Raw genomic sequence first — 11,959 nt, 5'->3', positions numbered from 1 at the left:
TTGTATCATCTTTTCTTTTCTGAAAAAAGTTATACATGTAATGATGTATGATTTTGTTTTTACTTATTCTGTACTATGTTATTTTCAAAATATGCACCAGTAGATGTTGAAATTAATTAAGTACGGGTAACTTGAGTATATTAAATTAACAAATTAATTTTATGTATGTACATGATGAACATACATATGATATCATGGATGCAGAATTGGTAAAATATTTCAGTAGCCTGCCGGACCAGAACCAACTAACATTTACTAGCCCGGCAAACTTTCTACTAGTCCGTCAGCGTATAGAATATATTATTGTTCAGCAATATTATTATATACTCTGTCTTCACTTCAAATGATATTTTTATTTTTTTAAAGACAAAAAATTAAGGACACTTGGTAAGTGATCAACATCATGTAGCAAACGAAAACAAGACCCAAATCTTGACTGATAAATTTTTCACATTCACTAGTTTTGTATATACAGTATTTAAGTTTTTTAACCCTTCTAAACTGGACAATCGGGGAACCAAGTAAAAAGTGTTTTAAAGCGGATTTGATTTAGAGATGTTTGAACTGTTCTATACTGATATTTAAAAAGTGACTGTGAAAAATATCACAGGTTTTGAGGGTTTTCACTGTACATATAAAAGTCCTATAGCAAACATTCTTGAAAAATATTCAGAAAGAAAAAATTAGGTAATTATTTAAACTGTATGGACTGAAGTTACGAAGCCTGTTTTTCTCAAACGCAGGTGTTTAAGCATTGTATGTAGTTAAATACATGTGTGTAAGGCATAAACATGATTTGTAAATTCAGCCCTATAAGTTTTACTAACAAGTTTCAAATGCAAACCTATACATTTTCTGTTTCACATTTAAGATTCATTTGGGGTTACATAATTAGGCACCAGGGGCCTATTTCACTAAACATGGTAAGTTTACATCTGCTACTAGCAGTTATACTGGTTATGCTATACACATGTTTGGCATCTATTTCACGCTGAATATTGAATCATTACGGAAGATGGAATATGTGTATTTCTAACTATATTTGTTTTACTATGATAGTAATAAGAATTGTGGTTTAATCGTAGATTAACGTTTACATGCAAAACTAGGCTTACAATGTTTTGTGAAATTTGGCCCAGGACAATTAAAACAAAAAACACTTCAGATTTTCCAACATCAATATTTTTTTCATTTAGCCTACCTGTAAATGTCCTTTTACTTCTAATTTGGTAAAAAAAATAGGTAGGTAATACTTTTGTAAAGTTAAATATAGAAGTTCTGCATTCACTCTATGAGTATTAATACATATAAAGAGCTCTTTGATGGTTTCCACAGCGTTAATAAGTAACCCATATACACCACTAGTTTGGTAACAAGATCCCTGTATTCAAATATATGAACCTAAATATAGAGACCCGATTTTACAACTGATATAGGTTACTAATCCTGTTGACCTGAAATGTTTCTAAATGAAGCCAAGGTATTTTGTTTTCTAACCCAGTTACTAATGGTTTGGATTTACGGTGAAATCCCTGAAAACTAGACTCTGTAAACCAGAATTCCCTCAAAACCAGACATTTTACACAGTCTCTTTTTAAATATCAGTACAAAAAACAACCTCTTTTAACTGAATACCCCTTAGTACTGAACATTTTGCCAGGTCCCAAGGGTGTCTGGTTTAGAGGGGTTTCACTCTATTAACAATAAACCCCCATTTTATAAAAATTGTTCTGGGTAAGCAAAAACTCTGACAAATTATCTGTTAAAAGTTAAAAAATTGTAGAAAACCACAATTATTTTCTAACAAAGTATTAATTATTACATAAAATTATTTTGCCAAATTAAAACCAATTTTCCAATTGTTTTTAAAATTCGCAGTTGGAAAATTTGGCATGTGTTAGAGCTAGTCCTGATAATATAGCATATTCTGTATACAAGAACCAAATTTCTATAGTGTACTGGTTTTTAGAATAAGAAATTGCATTAATTTTGTTATTATATTTGTAAATTGTATGCATGGCTTGATGGTTTTGAGATAATACAGTTGTTTTTACAGCCTTCTGGTTAAGGCTCCTCCAGAATTGATTACACGATCCAGCACCAATAACAAAATACAATTTTATTTAAACCATGTACACAGAAAAGAACATTGCATCAGATTTAAAATAACGATAACAGTGTCTACTAATCATGTGATCAATTCTGGAATACAGTCCTAATAAATACAACACACAAACATTCACTGAGATCATCTCTTTCCATCCATCCATTTGTCTGTCTGACTATCCATCCATCTATCCATGCATTCTTCCATTCGTCCATCCATCCATCCTTCTGTCCATCCATCCATCCATCCATCCATCCATCCATCCTTCTGTCCATCCATCCATCCATCCTGTCCATCCATCCATCCATCCATCCATCCATCCATCCTTCTGTCCATCCATCCATCCATCCATCCATCACCCTTTCCACTCACTTGTTTAGCATACATGTACACTGTAATTATAATTTTACACTAGTTAAAGTTATTGTCTAGCCTATTGTTGAAATTGTGTATCAGATTTCAGCAAACCCAGTTTTTCCAAGTATGGCCCCAGTCTGCAGATCTTATCTCTTTTAATAATGTAACATATGTTTCTCTCCACTGGTCTGCACTGTGTACAAACGCTCCATATGCATACACTGAGTAATCAGTATAGATCAATTTAAGTGGAAAATACTATTGATTGCTGGGACTGCAATACTTAAGTAAACCGAGGAATGATGTTTAATAACAGTGCAGTGTTAGATACACAGTGGATCAAAAATGTTTATATTCAATTAGGCCAAATAATAAAATATGTTTGGTTTTGGTTAGAATGAAAGAAAGAAATGTTTTATTTAATGACACATCAACACATTTTATTTACGGTTATATGGCATCAAATATATGGTTAAGAACCACACAGATATTGAGAGAGGAAACCCGCTGTTGCCACTTCATGGGCTATTTTCGATTAACAGCAAGGGATCTTTTATGTGCACCATCCCACAGACAGGGTAGTACATACCACAGCCTTTGATATACCAGTTGTGGTGCACTGGCTGGAACGAGAAAAGGTTTTGGTTAAATATTTTTAGGATAGGTGTAGGTAGGCTATAATTGTTTTGTTTAAACTTTGTTGTATTCCAAACATCTGTTAAGCTGGTCTTGGCAAAAAGCAATAAAGTAACATTTCAAACAAATGCTGCATCCTCTCACTGTTTTGAAGATCAGTAAAACAAATTAAGGTAGGCCTGGTAACCAGAACTACACATGTTTTTTATTTGTCCGTACTCATATCTTGTTATGTGGGGTTAGATGTACGGTAGTGCACTTGTCTGCGGTATGATAGTTCAAATAATTGATCCCCCTTGGTGGGCCCATTGGATTCTTCCCATTGCAGTCAGTGCCCTCACAAATAGTCTTTATTTAGTTGGTGATATGAATCTCCTATTTTATGTCAAATCTCCTGCTTTTTTGGCTACAGTCTCTTTTTTAGCCATTTATCTGTATTACATGTATGTACAATGTACATTTTTAGTTTGATCAATCCAGATAGCTTTTAATGCAAAAAAAGAAAGAAAAAAAAAAGCATCAGTTAAAAAAAAGTACAAAAGGTCAGTCACTGGTATCAGTTCATGTTAAAATGTCAATTAAAAAAAGAAGTTAAAGTAGTGTGGGCCTTCTATGTATGTATGACTCCTGTTATATTGTATTTCAGATAAAAATAATGTTTAACTATTTTCTCCATGTATCTGGTTGAGCTGGTTAAGACAAATATTGAGTAGACATTTCTCTGTTGCTCTGGCTCCGTATTCATAAACAATGTATGATACTTAAATACCTTCTTAACATGTACGTAGATAAGTATCATTCTTTGACTTAGGTATGTTTATGAATATAGACTGGTAAATTAAAGATGACTGATTTGTGTAAAACAACCACCCCAAAACAAAAAAAACACACAAAACCAACACTTGTTTCTTCTAATTTTTATTTATATACTTTAATATTCATGTGATAATCCAGAGTGGAACATATCTCCTCAGTACAAATACTGCATGTTAGAGACGTAACACTAACAGCCACTGAATAAACAGTGTGTTGGGGTGTCGCTTAACAAACATTCTTTTCTAAGTAATTTCTGGAAGAAGGTGAACACGACCTGGAAAATAAACAAAAATAGCTTAAGTCTGGGAGAAAAAACCTGCTTGAAGTGTATGAATCCTGGATATACTTCAAACACTGGTGTAGGAAGTGTGGGGGGGGGGGGTGCATGTGCCCCCCCCCCCACACTTTTCAGATATTTTGCTTTATATTTGCTTTATAATACATGTAGTGTAAAAGTGTGTAAATATAAAAGTGTATGTACTATTCTGTCTTTTTTATGAAAAGCTTCTTGTTCTTCTTCAGTAGGAGTAGTCATATATTAATTAATTTTTTAATATTAATAGTAGGAGGCTGTTTGAATAAAAACAGGCAGCTATATCTACTGAAAACAGTGATGTATGTGGTCACACAAGGAAGTAGAGAAAAGTGACTGCTTAAGACAGGTGGCTGCAGATTACAGGTTACCAAATATAGAGTCTATAAAACGTTTGTTGTTCTATTCTTTTTTTACCATCTTTACTGCTAATTAATGGTTGTGTGCTCCACAGTTGACTATAAATCAACTTTAGACATGTTGCCTCCTTCAGAAATAAGGTATGTACTGGAATGTATTAATTTAATTGTTCGCAATAAGTTTATTTTCACTTTCCATTTAATTCCTACTTCATGCAGTGTATTGTCATAGTAAGTTAATCTACAAATATCAAGCTTAGAGTAATGCCCGGCGCAGACAAGCATTTTTTAACGCTTGCATTAAAAAACGCATCCGTATGAACACAGTAAAAATGCATCATGTGTGACCCCCTCTATGTTGTGTTTTTTAGCGCTGCATCAATTTGTCAAATATCAAACATGTTTGATTTTAGACGCACAAACGCATCCGTCTCCTGCCGCATCCGTCTAAAAACGCACGTGTGTGCCTACTTGCGTCTGTGTTGCGTCACATTTTTATATTGACCAATCATCTGTCTATATATCTGTATATAACGAAATTTACAATTACTGGTTTCAGCGATGAATAGAACTGAAAACAGACCCGACCATTAAAAATGACTAACATGTAAATGTTTCAACACAAATAATTTCCAACTGCTCATCTTTGAAACAAAGACTAGGCATGTGTAATTAAAGACATTTCTAAATAGATGAAATTAAAAAATATAAATTATTGCATTCATTGTACTATGTCTAAACAGTGTTTCTACCAGAAAGATATTTTTGGGTATGGCGCTATGTTATTGAATGCAACCACAGTCAACAGGGGCTATGGGGGGCCTCTTCCACAAAGAAAATGGGTTACATTTACAGTTGGGCTTAAGAAAAGCATACATTAATGATAAAGAGTCATTAATTTTGTCAAAATGTTAACTTAAAAAAATAGTGGCTAATAATAATAATTAAAACAAACAATTGTGAAATAAAGATTTTTATCGTAATAGTATAATTGTACATAATGTTTTAAATAAAGTTTATTATGTTTTAAAATGTATTAATAAATTACATTTAATCTTTGTTATTTTTCCTAGAGTAAAGTATAAATAAATTAATTAATAAAAGAAATTGTCAGTGGATCGCAGGAACGCATTGCAGGTAGGCGCACACGAGACACATCCGTCTGTGTTGAGTCTGCGTTTTTTAACGCAGACGCATGCGTTAAAAAACGCTCATCTGTGCCGGGCATAAGTCTACTCAGAGGCAATTAGATGCATGCCAGAGGCACACTTTCTTAACTGATACACAGTAGAGATGTTGGGACTGAATGGGTACTAGTATTCCTAAAGGTGTAAAGAACGGTTATTTGCTACACCAGGTCGCTGTTGGTAAAATATCTGTTTTATATAATAGTAAACATTTACTGTGGCTACTTAATACAGGTATTTTAGTGATTTGGGATCTGATTTAAGTGGCTGCTGGCCACGTTAGACAGATGACCGCTTATTACAGGTGTTTTTACATTAAAATAATTTTGGGAGAGAAAAATGTGGCTGTTTAAGGCAGGTAACCGCTAATTACAGGTGGCAGCTATGACAGACATGACTGTGTATATATATATACTCTTCAAAAAAAGTAGGGGAACCTGAAATATTAATGCTAATATCAACTATTAGACCGAACATACGTTTTGATCACAGACATCCTAGTGAAGAACGTTCAGGTCTATTTATCAACACACCGAAACACATTCCATAGTTTGCACGTGCATCACGCAGTTGCCCCATATACGTGTGTGGGGTGTCATTCTAGATTTTGACAATTTCCAGGAAGATCGATTAATCACTGTGGAACATTATTTCTGTCAATCTGTTTCATTCTGTTGATCATACAGTTGTTATTGTTTTGTTTTTAGTCATTTTTATTGTTTGACTTTGCGATTTACTGATTAAAAAACGTCAAATTTCAAATTTCACTTCTGACCCCAATCATCCTTCAAGATCTTTGGTGGTCATAAAAACCTACTGTAATACTGAACTGCTGTTTGTAATGTTTGCCCAATTAATTCACTATTATATTATAACCATTCCACACAGCTAATATACCTTTCAATTTTGTCAATCTACTGAAAACAGTGATGTGTATACCGGTAACATTAAAATCCCCATGAAAAGAAAGCAGCCATATCAAAAACAGCGGTGTGTGTGTATCCATGTAACAGTAAACATGAAACTAGGCAGCTCAATATCTACTGAAAACAGTGATGTTTAGATAACTGTAAGCATTAAAAATAGGTGGCTATATCTTCTGTAAACTAGAGGAGCAACAGTTAATTGGGGTTTTAGGCCCATGGTTCATACAAGGGTCTGTTTTTTAATTTGCGTGCCAAGTTTTATTTTGATTTTTAAAAAAAGAAGGTACCCGGTACATAGCATTTTCTGCAGCTTGCACTCTGCTGGGAATTGTGATGATGTGAGTAGGTCTTTTAATTAATCACAGTGCACATGACATGTTTGCATGGGCTATCGATCTCCAACACCAAATGCTGTCATGGTGTGGTAAAAATGGTATTTCTGTTTTCTAGTCAAGACATAGTTTTATCCTTTAGTTTTTTTTTTTTTTAATGATACATTTAGTTACAATTATTTACAGGATATAAGTGCTAGACCATGACAAATCTAATTTGTTGCTCTTAAAATAGACTCTTAAAATGTGTGAGAGATAGATGGCCTACTTGTGGAAAGTTCGCCCATCGAGTGAAGTCTGCAGTCATATCTTACAAGCATGATAACTGATATAATATTGTAAGCTTAATGAGATAAGACATCAATCATATTTGACATATAATTTTCTGTTTATTATGTCACTCTTGGCAATTTATGTATATTGTTAAAAAAACACTGGATTATTCTGCAATAGATAAACATTGCATGTAGTTCCATTAAAAAAGAAAACAAATTTATTTCAAATATTATTACGCCAGTAATATCTTGTTTGACATTTTATTCATTTCTTTAAAATGATAAATGAATTGTAACACGGTTTCATATTAATCTAAAATAATATGTCCATGTTTTGCTTAAATTTGGTGGTTTTCTGAAGTTAATAAATTTGTTATGAAAATGGAACAACAGTGAAGAAATGAAAATGGAACAACAGTGAAGAAATGAAAATGGACATAAAGGTAAATTATTTCAACAAATTTATAAATGTTAAAATGTAATAATTGTTTTCTTCATGAAAATGCATATTTCTGTGATCAGGCAATTTAAGAACTTGCTTTATAGTTCTATAGCCAGTAGCAATAATATGATTTAGAATGAAAAATGACTGTTACACATGTATCTTCGCTATTATATACCTGATAACACTGTTATTTCACTGATACTTCCAGATAAATATATATATATATATATATATATATATATATATATAGCTACATGTTAAAATATACTGAAGAAATATTTGACAGAAAACATAAAATTTTCTATTTATTATATAACTGTCGGCAGTTTATGTTTATTCTGGGAAAAACAAGAGCCGATTCCAGCAGATCTGTTGATTCCATCAAGCAGCTGTGGTTGGTTTGAGTTACTCTAAAACACTGGATAATTCTGCAAAGGATATGGTTCCTGTGTGCAAAATACTAATAAAAAACAACAAAAAACTATGTTCAACAACCAAAAAAGAATGAAAACCACCACCATTTATTTCAAATATTATTAAGTGAATGATATCTTGTTGGACATTTTATTCATTACTTTAAAGTGAAATTAAAAAAAAAAATTGATACCAATAAAAATGAAAAATGAACTTAGACACGGCTAAAACAAAAGTCCACAATTTGCTTGAAGTTAGGTGATTTTCTCAAGTTGATATTTAAATTTATTATAAAAATGGGACAACAATTAAGAATTGAAAAATGGTCACAAAGGTAACATTTTTGGACAAATTTATAAATGGTTACATTTCAGTTTGTTTCTTTGACAAAAAAGCTTATTTTTATGATCAGGCATTAAGCACTTGCTAAGTTCTGGCTTCTTCACAGTAAAGATACATGTACAAGTAACAAATTCTACAGTAACAATAATACATTTTAGAATGAATAATTTTTAACTTCATTTATAACTGATCAGGGAACATTTTGTTTTTGAAATCTTGATTAGCGATATTTCTAAAATAAATTGATTAGCAACTACTGTTTAATGTTTTAAGATTGTGCAGCGATCTCTGAAACTTGCGTAGTGAATTGCACCACGATACTGAACAAAATGTTCCCTGCTGATAACACTATTGTTTCGCTGATATTTTCAGATATTTAACTAAATGTTAAGTCGATGTTAAAAATGTGCTGAAGTGTCGTAAACAAACCTCTCATTTTTTCTTTCTTTTATCAGTGTTAATAACATAACACATGTTTTACTCCACTCATCTGTGCATTGAATGACCCGTGGAAAAGCATTTATTGTTAAGTGGAAAATACTATTGATCGACACTGAGACGTAATTGTTTGGTAATAAAATGAGACTCGTGGGATCAATAGAGAATGAAATCATTGATTGTTATGTTTGTTATGTGTCAAGAACATAAAGTACATATAGGGCGGGATGTAGCTCAGTTGTAGATTGCTCATCTGAGGTTAACTTTTGTTTTGTTTAAAGACACCACTAGAGCACATTGATGTGTCAATCATCGGCTGTTGGACATCAAACATTTGGTAATTTTGACATATAGTCTTAGAGAGGAAACCCGCTACATTTTTTCATTAGTAGCAAGGAATCTTTTATATGCACCATACCACAGACAGGATAGGACATACCATAGCCTTTGATATACCAGTCGTGGTGCACTGGCTGGAACTAGAAATAGCCCAATGGGCCTACCGACAGGGATCAATCCTAACTCCTGAGATGTAATAGATCATTGGATCGATCCTTGTTTGTGGATCTATATTCAAGTAAATGTCCTGAGTTGTGTTTGCTATTATGAACATATTTCCGACTGACAGAGCATTTGTAATGACTAAAATTACATACAAAATGCATTTTCGTGTTTAGAATATATATCATTGTTTCACAAGGTAGTTCAGATTGCCTGAATGTTTCTAGATGTTTGACATCCAACAGCCAATGATTCATAAATCAGTGTTCTCTAGTGGTGTCGTTAAACAAAACAAATATTTCAACTTTAGCAAATTATTCCAAGACTAGATTTTTATCTCCAAATAATTTTGTACAAATGAAAAAATATATATTAGGAAGTAAAATAAAGTTTGAACTACTATATACATTAGCAATCTTTCTGCCAGAAAGAAGTGTTTGTGTATGGGACTATGGGATTGTATGTAACCACAGTCAACAGGGTGTATGGGTTAAGTTTAGGGTTAGGGTTAGGGTTGGGGTTAAGAAAATCAATCAGTAATGATAAGAGTAATTAATTTTGTCAAAAAGTTAACTTAAAAAAACCAACCAATTTGCAAAAATATTTGGGTATGGCACCATACCTATTTTACCCTCTAGCAGAAATCCTGATTAGGATCTCAAAGAAACACATTGAATATACTAGGGGTGGGAATTCTCCTCGGATCAGCTGTTTTCCTCTCATGGAATATTGCGTTTCCTCGCAGTTCCTCACATTTTAATCGTCCTTTCCTGCAAAATGTGTCAGATGGCACAGATTTTAACCTAGGATTTTAAGAATTTCTGGGCCCCCTCTAGATTTCCTTTTTTTACAGTTCACCAATTCCCACCCCTGATATACAGACACTAGGTATTTTACACAAGAAAATGTATTTAACATGTTATTTTAGTTGTTAAAAAGGTTCTCTTAGTCAGAAACATTTCACAATGGCAGCAAACTCAGGATAGTCCCTGTAAAGGTTAACTTACAGTTTAAATCTATTTTATGTAAGTGCTGTCAGGCTTTCTGCCAGAAAATAATTTGAGTGTACATAATAAAAACAAAACAGACCATGCCGTACACCTACGAGGAGGTTATGGGTTTGTAATGTTTTTAAGTGGACACTGCATTTCATGTACTCTGTCAAATTTTGTACAGCAGCTCTTTTACTATAATCAACCGGTCTCGGTGGCGTCGTGGTTAGGCCATCGGTCTACAGGCTGGTAGGTACTGGGTTCGGATCCCAGTCAAGGCATGTGATTTTTAATCCAGATACCGACTCCAAACCCTGAGTGAGTGCTCCGCAAGGCTCAATGGGTATGTGTAAACCACTTGCACCGACCAATAATCCATAACTGGTTCAACAAAGGCCATGGTTTGTGCTATCCTGCCTGTGGGAAGCGCAAATAAAAGATCCCTTGCTGCCTGTCGTAAAAGAGTAGCGTAAGTGGCAACAGCGGGTTTCCTCTAAAAAACAGTGTCAGAATGACCATATCTTTGACGTCCAGTAACCAATGATAAGATAAAAAATCAATGTGCTCTAGTGGCGTCGTTAAATAAAACAAACTACTTTATACTCTTACTATAATCTATCTAAAAATTATAAAAATGTATCTATTAATTTCCCAAATTTTAGGGTACATAGAAACCCTGGTAGTTCTAAAAGTGTTTTACAAAATACCTTTGCTAAGTGTTCCAAACGTTATTCAAATACAGTGTATGACATCATTATGAATACATGATGTCATTCGTGAGCATTTTCAATATGGAATACCGGCCTCGATGGCGTCGTGGTTAGGCCATTGGTCAACAGGCTGGTAGGTACTGGGTTCGGATCCCAGTCGAGGCATGGGATTTTTAATCCAGATACCGACTCCAAACCCTGAGTGAATGCTACACAAGGCTCAATGGGTAGGTGTAAACCACTTGCACCGACCAGTGATCCATAACTGGTTTAACAAAGGCCATGGTTTGTGCTATCCTGCCTGTGGGAAGCGCAAATAAAAGATCCCTTGCTGCTAATCGGAAAGAGTAGCTCATGTAGTGGCGACAGCGGGTTTCCTCTCAAAATCTGTGTGGTCCTTAACCATATGTCCGATGCCATATAACCGTAAATAAAATTTCTTGAGTGCGTCGTTAAATAAAACATTTCTTTCTTTCTTTCAGTCTAGGAAAATCACAGAAATTACATAACTATTCAAAGGAGTTAAAGAAAATTAACTGAAGGTTTTTTTCCTTGAGCCATGCACAAAGCAATTACAATGCATGATTTTCAATATTTGCTTTATAAAATTGAAATGACCTTTATTGCAATTAACGTCACTGCCTGACATTTGACTAAGACTTGGCAAATGTTTATTTTTTGTCTTGTTTTAACTGTATTCATGATAAGTTGACCTTTATGGTTTTCTTTTACTCCAGTCTATTTTTCTCTCACGTAATGCATGTATGTCTAGACCAAGTGGTTACAAATTAGTAATAACGACAAGATAT

General features: G+C 33.6%; 1 long non-coding RNA gene across 1 annotated transcript; it reads right to left on the bottom strand.

Moving 5' to 3' along the window:
* Window positions 1-4,009: 4,009 nt before the first annotated feature.
* On the bottom strand, window positions 4,010-9,169 carry LOC121376406. The gene is made up of 2 exons (XR_005958440.1): window positions 8,939-9,169; window positions 4,010-4,190 (listed from the first exon to the last, which is right to left on the bottom strand). It is a non-coding gene; the product is annotated as an uncharacterized LOC121376406 (long non-coding RNA).
* Between the last annotated feature and the right edge of the window lie 2,790 nt (window positions 9,170-11,959).

The sequence above is a fragment of the Gigantopelta aegis genome, chromosome 6 (assembly GCF_016097555.1).
Source record: "Gigantopelta aegis isolate Gae_Host chromosome 6, Gae_host_genome, whole genome shotgun sequence".
Taxonomy (NCBI): domain Eukaryota; kingdom Metazoa; phylum Mollusca; class Gastropoda; order Neomphalida; family Peltospiridae; genus Gigantopelta; species Gigantopelta aegis.
The sequence above is the reverse complement of the archived record's forward strand: the minus strand, read 5'-3'. Positions and strand labels throughout refer to the sequence as shown.